Source organism: Lactuca sativa, chromosome 8, assembly GCF_002870075.4.
Source record: "Lactuca sativa cultivar Salinas chromosome 8, Lsat_Salinas_v11, whole genome shotgun sequence".
NCBI lineage: Eukaryota > Viridiplantae > Streptophyta > Magnoliopsida > Asterales > Asteraceae > Lactuca > Lactuca sativa.
In genome coordinates, this window is record NC_056630.2 from 258,144,901 (window position 1) to 258,154,648 (window position 9,748).

The 9,748-nt window shown below is 30.9% G+C and overlaps 1 long non-coding RNA gene across 3 annotated transcripts; it reads left to right on the plus strand.

The window, feature by feature from the left end:
• The first annotated feature begins 3,290 nt into the window (after window positions 1-3,290).
• Window positions 3,291-9,748, plus strand: LOC111903577 (uncharacterized). 3 transcript variants are annotated; one of them, XR_006185535.2, is made up of 3 exons: window positions 3,291-3,624; window positions 3,726-4,018; window positions 9,150-9,748. It is a non-coding gene; the product is annotated as an uncharacterized LOC111903577 (long non-coding RNA). The 3 variants fall into 3 exon arrangements; XR_002854221.2 differs by lacking the exon at window positions 9,150-9,748 and adding an exon at window positions 4,746-5,352; XR_006185534.1 differs by lacking the exon at window positions 9,150-9,748 and adding an exon at window positions 5,086-5,352.

The following is a 9,748-nucleotide window of genomic DNA, read 5'->3' on the forward strand; positions in this document are numbered from 1 at the left end:
GCGGGGCCCGATGCAGTGGGCAAGGCCCAATATGTGATATATGTGTTATTGTATGGTATGTAGTAGTTTGGGGGAACTCACTAAGCTTCGTGCTTACGGTTTTCAGTTTTGGTTTCAGGTACTTCGTTCTCAAATGAAATGAGCTGATCTCGATCGCAGGATCGCACTATGTTTTCTGCACATGAGATCTTTAGGATTACACTCTGATATGGTTTTATGATACTATATTTGATTGATGGCACTTTGGTTTTGACATGAGATATTATTATGAATGTTTTGTATACTGTTGGTTTTAAGTAATAACTTAACTAAATGAAAATTTTAGTCTTAAATTTTGGAATGTTTCAGGGGCGGGTTATAAATGGAGCAGATCAGTGATGATCCATACCTGACCCTTTTAATATAAGAGTTACTAGGTATGGGTCGCTAGCGGGTAAACGAATCAAAAACTATGATCCAACCCATATAATTCTTAAGGGTTTGGATCAGATTATGGTTAATATCTGCTCCATTGACAGGTCTAAACAGAAGTAAATCCGATTGAATAACAACCCTACCTAAGCCACAAACCACTTGGGGGTGTTTGAGATTGTTTTTTAAAGTGAAAAGTTTTTTTACAAAAGAACTTTTTGATTTTAACTTTTAAGAAGACAAAAGTCAAAAATTAGTTCTAAAAAAAATGTTTGTCTAATATTTTTGGACTGTTGAAGATAATTTGCCTTATAAGAAGACAAAAGTTACAAAAAATCCCAATTTCTTATCTTTTGAAAAACCACCAAAGTTAATTCCAAAAGACTTACCAATTATTATTATTATTATTAGTAAGCTCTGGTCACCAATAACGGTATGAGGATTTTGAGCCCTTGGATTTCTTCAATTTTTTATCTCAACCGCATAAACTCCCTATTTACACTTTTTTTATAGTTTTTTTCTTGACAAAACTACACAATTGGTCCCCGTGGTTAGCTCAAAATTGCCACTTTGGTCCAAAAAAGTTTGGACTAGCACCACAGGTCCAAACTTTTCATTTTATTGTGAGTTTGATCCAAAAATTTTGATTCATTTTATAATGACGGATTTGCCCTTTATTATTTTATTTTACATTTTTCTTTTATTAAAGTAATTAGAAAACATTTAAAAATAAAACAAAAATAAAATTCTCTCTCTCTCTCTCTCTCTCTCTCGTCAAACCAAAACAAGATCTGAGATATGTTTCTTCTTTAGAATTTTCTCCCTAAACACTCAAGGAAAGGAAAATAGAGGGAAGATCGGATAATAGAGAAATAAGAAAATGAAATTAGAAGACGGAATCAAATCGAGGTCATCGGTTCTCGGGTTCTTCATCTGAACACACACATGGTGATCTAAAGACGAAGCGACGGAGGACAAAACCTTGAATCAAAATCCGCCTCTTTGCCTTGAGAGTCTTCAGTCATGAGCTCAGGTCTCCGATATCCTCAGAAGAGAACAGATCTACGCCGGTGAAGTCTAAAAACTATCTTCAGATCTATCGATCTGAAAGCCCTCTTCCTCTTCATATCTGAAAACCCATCCCACAGTGGTAACTCGATTTTCAGGACAAAAACCCTAATCCATATGGGAAGGGTGGCGGAGAAAAAGAGAAACTAAAAAAAAAATCCTAGCTTTGACCTTTACAATTTTGAAAGAAAAACCTATCGTCCTTTTTTCAAGATCTAAAGATGGTGGAAGCTTTGATGAAAGGGTTTCAACACCTTCGAACGACTCAGGCCATGTATTCGCTGCCAGATTTTTTTTTTGTCTTGGTCTTTCTAGATCCATATCAGCGTCGTGTTCATCTTTCTAGATCCATATCAGTATAGATTTTTTTGAATTTTGATTTAAGAATGTTAAGCTTATACAAATCTGTCACACCCCTAAACCAAACGGCGGAAACGTCCGGGGGTGGAGGACTTCATTTGTAGTATCACAACACATGCATCATAGTAATCAAAGTACAAACAACCATTGTATTTAAAAGTATAATATTTACATGTGTTCAATCATTGTATATTGAAACCAAAACAATTATTTTCAACATGCTTTTCCTTTAAGCTTCCTTTCTTTTCATCGATCCGAAAAAACATCAAAATGTGATCTTATCACATAATGTATTAAAAATCTACAAATGGGAACTTAATAGAGTTGGATAGTGGACTTACCTGAAGCAGAGTTATACATTTTCACCTTTCCATCCTCGTGATCCTTCTGGTAGATACGGCAGCATCTCATCCAATGCCCCTTCTCTTGGCAATAGAAACAAATAGACTCTTTCGGAATGGCACACGGGAGAATCTCTGAGTCTTTCCCTTTTCATTGGGAAGAGAAGACTTTTCTAGACTTCCAATGTTTCCATTGTCAATGTCCATGGAAGTTGGGGAAGTAGATCTTCCAATCAAATTTGCATTACCAGCGTGCCAAATCATTGCTGATTCAGCATCCATTAGCAAATAGTTAAAATCAATAAGGGTCATGTCGCGGTCTGTCATATAGTAATATTTAATGAACTCATTATAAGACTTAGGAAGTGATTGAAAAACCAAGTGAACAGCTAACTTCCTCGACACAATGACTCCTAACATTCCCAACCTGTCAATGTGTGACTTCATCTCAAAGACGTGTACACACAGACCTTTCAAATCCGGTAACATGGTGGAGAGGGAGAGAGAGGGAGAGATAGAGAGAGATGGAGGGGTTAGTTGGTTTTTTATTTTGTTATTTATTTATTTCATCAAAAAAATAATAGAATGAATAAGAAAACTGAAAAAGAAAAAAAGGAGGAGAAGGGGGGGGGGGGGGCAAAATTGTCATTATAAAGATGTTCATAACAAATTAGATCAAATACTCAACAAAATAAAAATTTTGGACATGTACGGGGGTGTTTGGCTTAACTTTTATGGAGCAAAAGTCCTTTTTGTAAAAGAACTTTTTACAAAAGTTATTTTTTAAAATGTGTTTGGATTAGCTTTTGAAGGGAAAAAGTCAAAAATTAAAGTGTTTGGTTTAATTTTTACATGTAAAATGACAAAAAAAAGACATGTTTAGGGTAGATGAGGGGTATATTGGTAATTTAATATTTTTAGCTGGTGAAAAGTTAGGAAAAATCAAGTAATCATGACTTTTTAAAAAGACTCAAATTACTCTATGGAAAAAATCATTTACAAAAGTCATTTTCCCTTTGCCAAACATCTTTTGGGACTTTTTCTAGAAAATAAAATCAAAAGTCATTTAAAAAGTTAAGCCAAACACATCGTATCGTTAGTAGTGACCATTTGTTCAGTTTTGTCTTTTTTTTTTTTTTCCTTCCTTCTCCCACGTTCCTTATTTCCGATCGTTCCACTATTCATGTATTCCTGCTCCTTGAACTTCAACTGCTCCCGGCTCCATCTTCTTCGTCAACCATAGAAACCGCCATATCCACCCCACGTTCTTCCTTCATCGCATATCCTTCTTCATTGTGTAACTGTCCCGTCTACATAAGAGTTCAATCTCAACCTAATTGCTTCAAGTGTTTCAACATTTGCTTCAAATTGCTTCAAGCTTCTCATAATCATGGACCACAAATCAACTGAGAACATTTTCCCCTTTGAATAAAAGCCATCCAATGTATGTTTTAATTTCTGTTTTCACAAATTTCTAGGTTTACTTCCACTTTGGATTGGGCTTTTCAACAACAAAACTCACTAGTTCTTCTCCATCATCTGCAGGATTTTTATTTTTTCTTTGAATGCACTTGGAAGATCCCAGACAACGATGGCCTCTTACTTCCATATACACTTTTCTATATGTAAATCTCATTGGACGTCCACTCACTTACTCAGTAAGTTTCAATTTCAGGTTTTTTATTTGTCAACTGATACTGATAATAGAGATGCTATTGAGGGAGAACGACGACTATTGTCTCATTCGAGGCCACCTGCCACTGCTGGTTTTGACGTTCAATTTTGGATTCCGGCTTGAACTTTACCAGAAGAAAAATAGCAGATTCCGTTTGACATCTGTAAGTTTCTCAAAATCCATCTCCATCCCTATTGATGCAAAATCAATTTAATGCTTTCTAAAGTCTTAATTAAAAACTTTCTAAGAAACTTTTATGATTCATAGCAAGAAATCAGTAATCTTGATTTGTAATTTTCCCCCTTTATCACAAATGTCTATAATTGAGGATGTTGATTGCATTTCCAAACGAATTCACACAAAATTAGGGTTATGTTTTTCTCTGCTTTTCACTCTATATTGGATGGCTTTAAGCTGGTAATTTTTTTGTTGTCATTAGTTTATAATCTTGAACCAGGTTTGATTTTCTGTTTGTTTTTCGGTTTTAGCCCTAAATCAATTTGTGTTGCTTGAACTAGGTTTGTTTTGTTTTGAATCATGTGTTGGCTAGATCTGTTTTAGCCATAAACCAATTCGTTTTACTTGAATGGTTTTTTTTTTTTTTTTTTTTTTTTTTTTTTTTTTTTTTTTTTTATCTCAAGTTTGATTCTTTTTACTGATAATGCTTTGTTTTTTTCAACCTCTTCCAAAATTGATGGACATAATGGTTTGCCACACGACCCATATGGATCAATATCTGGTAAAATATTATGCATATTAACTATTTGACAAAATACCATGCTTATTCCATTTATGATCTTTAGTCCTTTGATCAATACTAAATTTGAAATTAGACATAAACCTGGATATGGAATTTTAATTTTTCTTACTTTCTTGTTGATGACAAATAGCGATGAATCAAATGTGAGTGGGCATGATAGCGAGGGTACATCTTGGATTTAGTGCTTTTGCAATATATGTGGGAATGAACTTTTCTGTGAAGTTGATGAAAATTACATCGAATATGATTTAACAACTTTGGTTTAAGCAACCAATGATTATGGTCTTGATTAGATTACTGTTTTGCTTCTCTTATTAGTTATTACATGAAAAAAAGGTTCGTCATTTGTGACTTTTGATAGTGAATAACAAATATAAATTGCGATTTATCGTTTCTACTTAAATCCAATAATCATCATTTGGGTTCTAATTTGTTGCTCTTTTGTGTATATGAACTTTCTTAAACTATAGAAAAAGTGGGGGGAAGAAGTGAAGTTTGACTTTAATAATGCAATAAACGCAGAGTGACTTTAATGATGTTAAACTATACAAACTACTCTCTTTAAGTGTTTGAGGAATCTCAAATATGACATTTTATAGATGTCGAACTTTAAAATTTTCTTATGTTTTTTATGTGAATTTTTAATTGCATTGATTTGTTTTGTTTATTGGTTTGATAGAGTATGCAACTGAATCAACATATGTTTTTTTAATGTGAATATTCATCTTCTCTCTAAACTCTTGTCATTTTTGGGGTACTTATGACTTTATAATTGGTCTTTTAAGTCCATGTATAATAACCAATATGTCCCCATCTTCTTTATTGTTTTAATCCTTTCTATTTAATATTTTTTTTATAAAATATTTATTATTGATTACAATACATACTTATTCATAACATTGATTTGTGAGTTAGTTTTTCAGTTTGTGTATATGTAGGTTTTGCAAAATTATCTTATTTGTTAGGATTTAAAAAAAAAAACATGATATTACGATTTATGATCGATGTTATTATTTCAAGTGTATCAAAATTTATATCATGGTATGTCATGATTTTACCATTAATCACGAGTTAAATAACAATGTTAACGTTTTTGAACCGTTTGATGCATTATTTATTGATAAAGTGATAGACTTAAGAAAAAAAAAGTCAGTGTTTCTTAGTTCTTACATATTTTTGTTTCTAAATATTTTAGAATTCAAAAGTGTTTTTCATTTTCTATTATAAATAGTGTACATTGAAAAATCTGTCCAATAAAAATAAAATTTTTAACCCAAAATAGCAAAATATACTTTTTTAAAGAATAAGATTGTATAAACATCGGATAGATATAACACTATTTATATTGTTCCAATTAATATATGTCAAACATTGAATGTAGACCAAAAACTTCCTATTTATTTACATTGTTCCATTAAAATTAGGGGTGAGCATGGTGCGGTTCGGTGCGGTTTTTGGACAAAACCGAACTGAAAACCGTAACTTCGGTTTTTTGAAATTTAGAAACCGCACTGTTCGGTTTTATGCGGTTCAGTTTTTGCAGTTTTTTATTGCGGTTTTTTGCGGTTCGGTTTTTTCGCGGTTTTTTGTTAGTTTTTTTTGTTTTCGTTTTTCCTTTTTACTAAAACTCAAGTAACTCTGTAAGTTACTTTGACTCAAATGAAGAGTGCTAATCATTTATTGGAGATAAACCGATATCACCACCTCTTGGATTGAAATCAAATTACATAACCACTCATCCAACATGTTTGTAATGCTTGAATATAATACGAATTTAATATAATATTTTTTTCATAAGTACATACGATAATATCAATTAATGTATTCATAAAAATGATACTTATCACCAGTACTCTTCATATTTAAATGTTAAAAAATGTCATAAACATTATTTGTTATTGTAAATATCACTGAACGTATGCTTAAAAATATACAATCATCACTCGATAGATAAAACAAATATTTATATTTATAAAAATTTTAATTGTCAGTTCTTTGTTCTTACGAATATCAACATTTAATATATATATATATATATATATATATATATATATATATATATATATATATATATATATATATATATATATATATATATATATATGCGGTGCGGTTTGGTTTTTTGCGGTTTTTGCGAGACTAGAAACCGCACCGCACCGAGTATTTTCGGTTTTTACAAAACTAAACACCGCACCATCAGTTTTCATTTCGGTTTCGGTTTATGCGGTTTTTTTGGTTTGCAGTTCGGTTTTTGCTCACCTCTAATTAACATATGTCAACCAAAGAAAAATTGACATCAGCAAAAGCCACTGAAATATATAAATAATAATGGTTTTTATTTTGTGTTAAAATAAAAATATTTTGTTGTTTATATATTAAAAATAAAAGCATGTTTAAAACAAAAATACATTGATAAAATTTATTTATTTATTATAAAAATACGCATAAATAACTTTATGTTTTGCTAATAGTTATTAAAATTGAAAAATCAATTGTTAAAATTTCATTATGGAAGGTAGGTAATGTAAATTTTATTTATATTAATTTTATTTTTAACCGGAAATAATATTTTGAAACCAAACATCAACATAAATACGATCGTAACTCCAAAAAAAATGTCGTTTCATTTTTAAAGCAAAACAAAATCATAGTTTTATTTTTATGTCGAAACAAACTTTTGACAGAAAAGTATGGATGATTGTTTAGATGGATGGCTCGATCCAAACGATCAACTAAATCTAAATTGATTTTAGTTTCAAAGTATCGATTTGAATAGTTCAAACTACATTCAAATCCAATCTATTATAACCAAATCATTATTCAGTTGGACCGATTTTTGCAATTCAGTTTTCAAGAGTCATGATATATAAAAATAAAACTTGAATATTAATAAATTATATAAAAGAAACTAACACAAATGTGAGAAATATGTTATTTTAGTAAAAAAAATGGATGTACATTGCTTTTTAACACATTTAGCCATATTTGGGCTTATTTCAAGAATTAGTAATGGAAGTGCATTGTTATTTGTTTAGTTAACTCTCTAATGTGATTGTACTTGAATTTACTGCCAAAAAATAAGTGATACTCCTCTTATTGGTTTTATTGTTGATGAGTTAGTTAATAAGAGTTTATCGGGTTTGATTCTATATACATTTTTATCTTTTATATACTAATATACATAGGTATATTAACTACATTTATCTAATATGTGTGTACGGGGTTGTTTGTATGTATATTAATATGTTTGTCATGTTTTCTTAAGCTGACAATTATCCTAATTGGGTACAAAATTTTCTTATCGAAAGTTTATGTGGTCATAAGGTCATTTTTACTATTAACGTTGACAAATTTAATGTCACCAAACTACATGTGTCGTTTTATTGTAACTAAATACTAAGTGACAAAAAACATATTGATAAGGGATATAAGATTACTCCCATGATTAAGAGCAATACGGTGGTTTAACAAATGATGAAGATCATTATATAGTTATAATCGATGATGTAGATTAATGGTTGTCTAATTCCCTGAGTATGAATGAGAGCTCTCAAAACAAGCGTTATGGGGACCACATATTTATTTGATATCATCAACAATGTCAACAATGGTAATTATTAATTCATAATGTGGTAAGTTATGTAAAAGTTATACTTTATATGTATTAAACTTGATTTGTCTTAATATACATAAGACGTTTGTGATAATAAAGAAATTGATGGTCTTCAAAAACGTATATCTGATGTCAAAGAAGCAAAAGATGAAGAAGGAAGTGAGAATGTATGGGTTAATTTATATTATTTCTATAAAGTTAGATTATGTTTTTTTGGTATGCTTCTTATTATTGCGATCAATATTTAGAATTAGGTTGGTCATGATAATATTGAAGATCATATTTTTAAAAAGCGTATCTATATCTCTACTTTCAAGATGGTGAAGACATTCAAGTAAGTTACAAGATATTGTTTAAATTTTATATTTTTCTTACAGTGTGGAAATATTTTTGCTTCAAACTGTTATTGTTAGCTATTCTTTTACGGTATATCATCAATAACACTAAAGAAGTGTCGGCTTGCATAATTGTGTGAGGAGTCTACTAATGATGATACTGCTAACCGACTTTAAAGTAATTAAATAACAGATTTTATTTTTTTGTTTTTAACTTAACTTCATTTAATTGTGTTATAATTAATTGCTATGCTTTTTATTTTATTGTCTTTTAATGTTTTTTTTTTTTTTCATTCATATGTTGTTTACATTAGTAGCTTTGTCATTATACAATGCATGGTAACAAATTACATAATAACATAGAACAAAATAAAATTAATATTTTATTTATTATACCGGTTAACTGTCCATGGGATATAAAACTAATTATTTCTTGCCAAAAAGTTAATTGGAAAAGACTTTTGAAAATGTCAAACATTTTTTATTTTTAAACTCCCAAACACCCAGAACTATCGTCGTTCATTTCCCATTGTTTACCTCCTTCCGCTCCCTCATCGTCACCAACCATTACTTCCATTTGGGACAGTGGCTTTAAAGACGAGACAGAATCCATCACATCCAATTTCTTCTGGGTTTTTAACCAAAAGAGCATTCGTTGGAGATCAAGACTCAAATTCCATATAGGTTTTTCACCAATTTCTTCCCAAACGGTTCCTTTCTTATCGGTCTTTCTTCCATTTTCTGGCGAGAAGTATAGTAAGAGAGATTCCAGGTCCTATAACCTCGATGTGGGCCATGGCATTGTCGTAGTCTCAATGGCTGCAACCGGTCAGGGGTGGGACGTGAAGTTGATAGATGGATTGAGACATGGCGAATTGAAGAAACTAATGGGGCTTGATGTTTATGCGGAGTTCATCATTCCATCAACAGCGGTTAATCTTTACTGATATCAAACCTTCCACTAAATCTCAGTTGGTGCCCTGGTAATCTCCTATAAATAGTTCGAGAGATTTGTAATTGTTTGTCGATCATGCCTCCTTTGATCTACATTTCTCTTTTTCACTTTGAGATGTGATTGCAAAATAATACATGGAATTCGAACTTGCATGGGGTTTTGCTATTGACTTGATCGTTGTAAAGTTTAATGTAGTTATAAGTTAATTTACCCCAAAAAAATCCAATAAG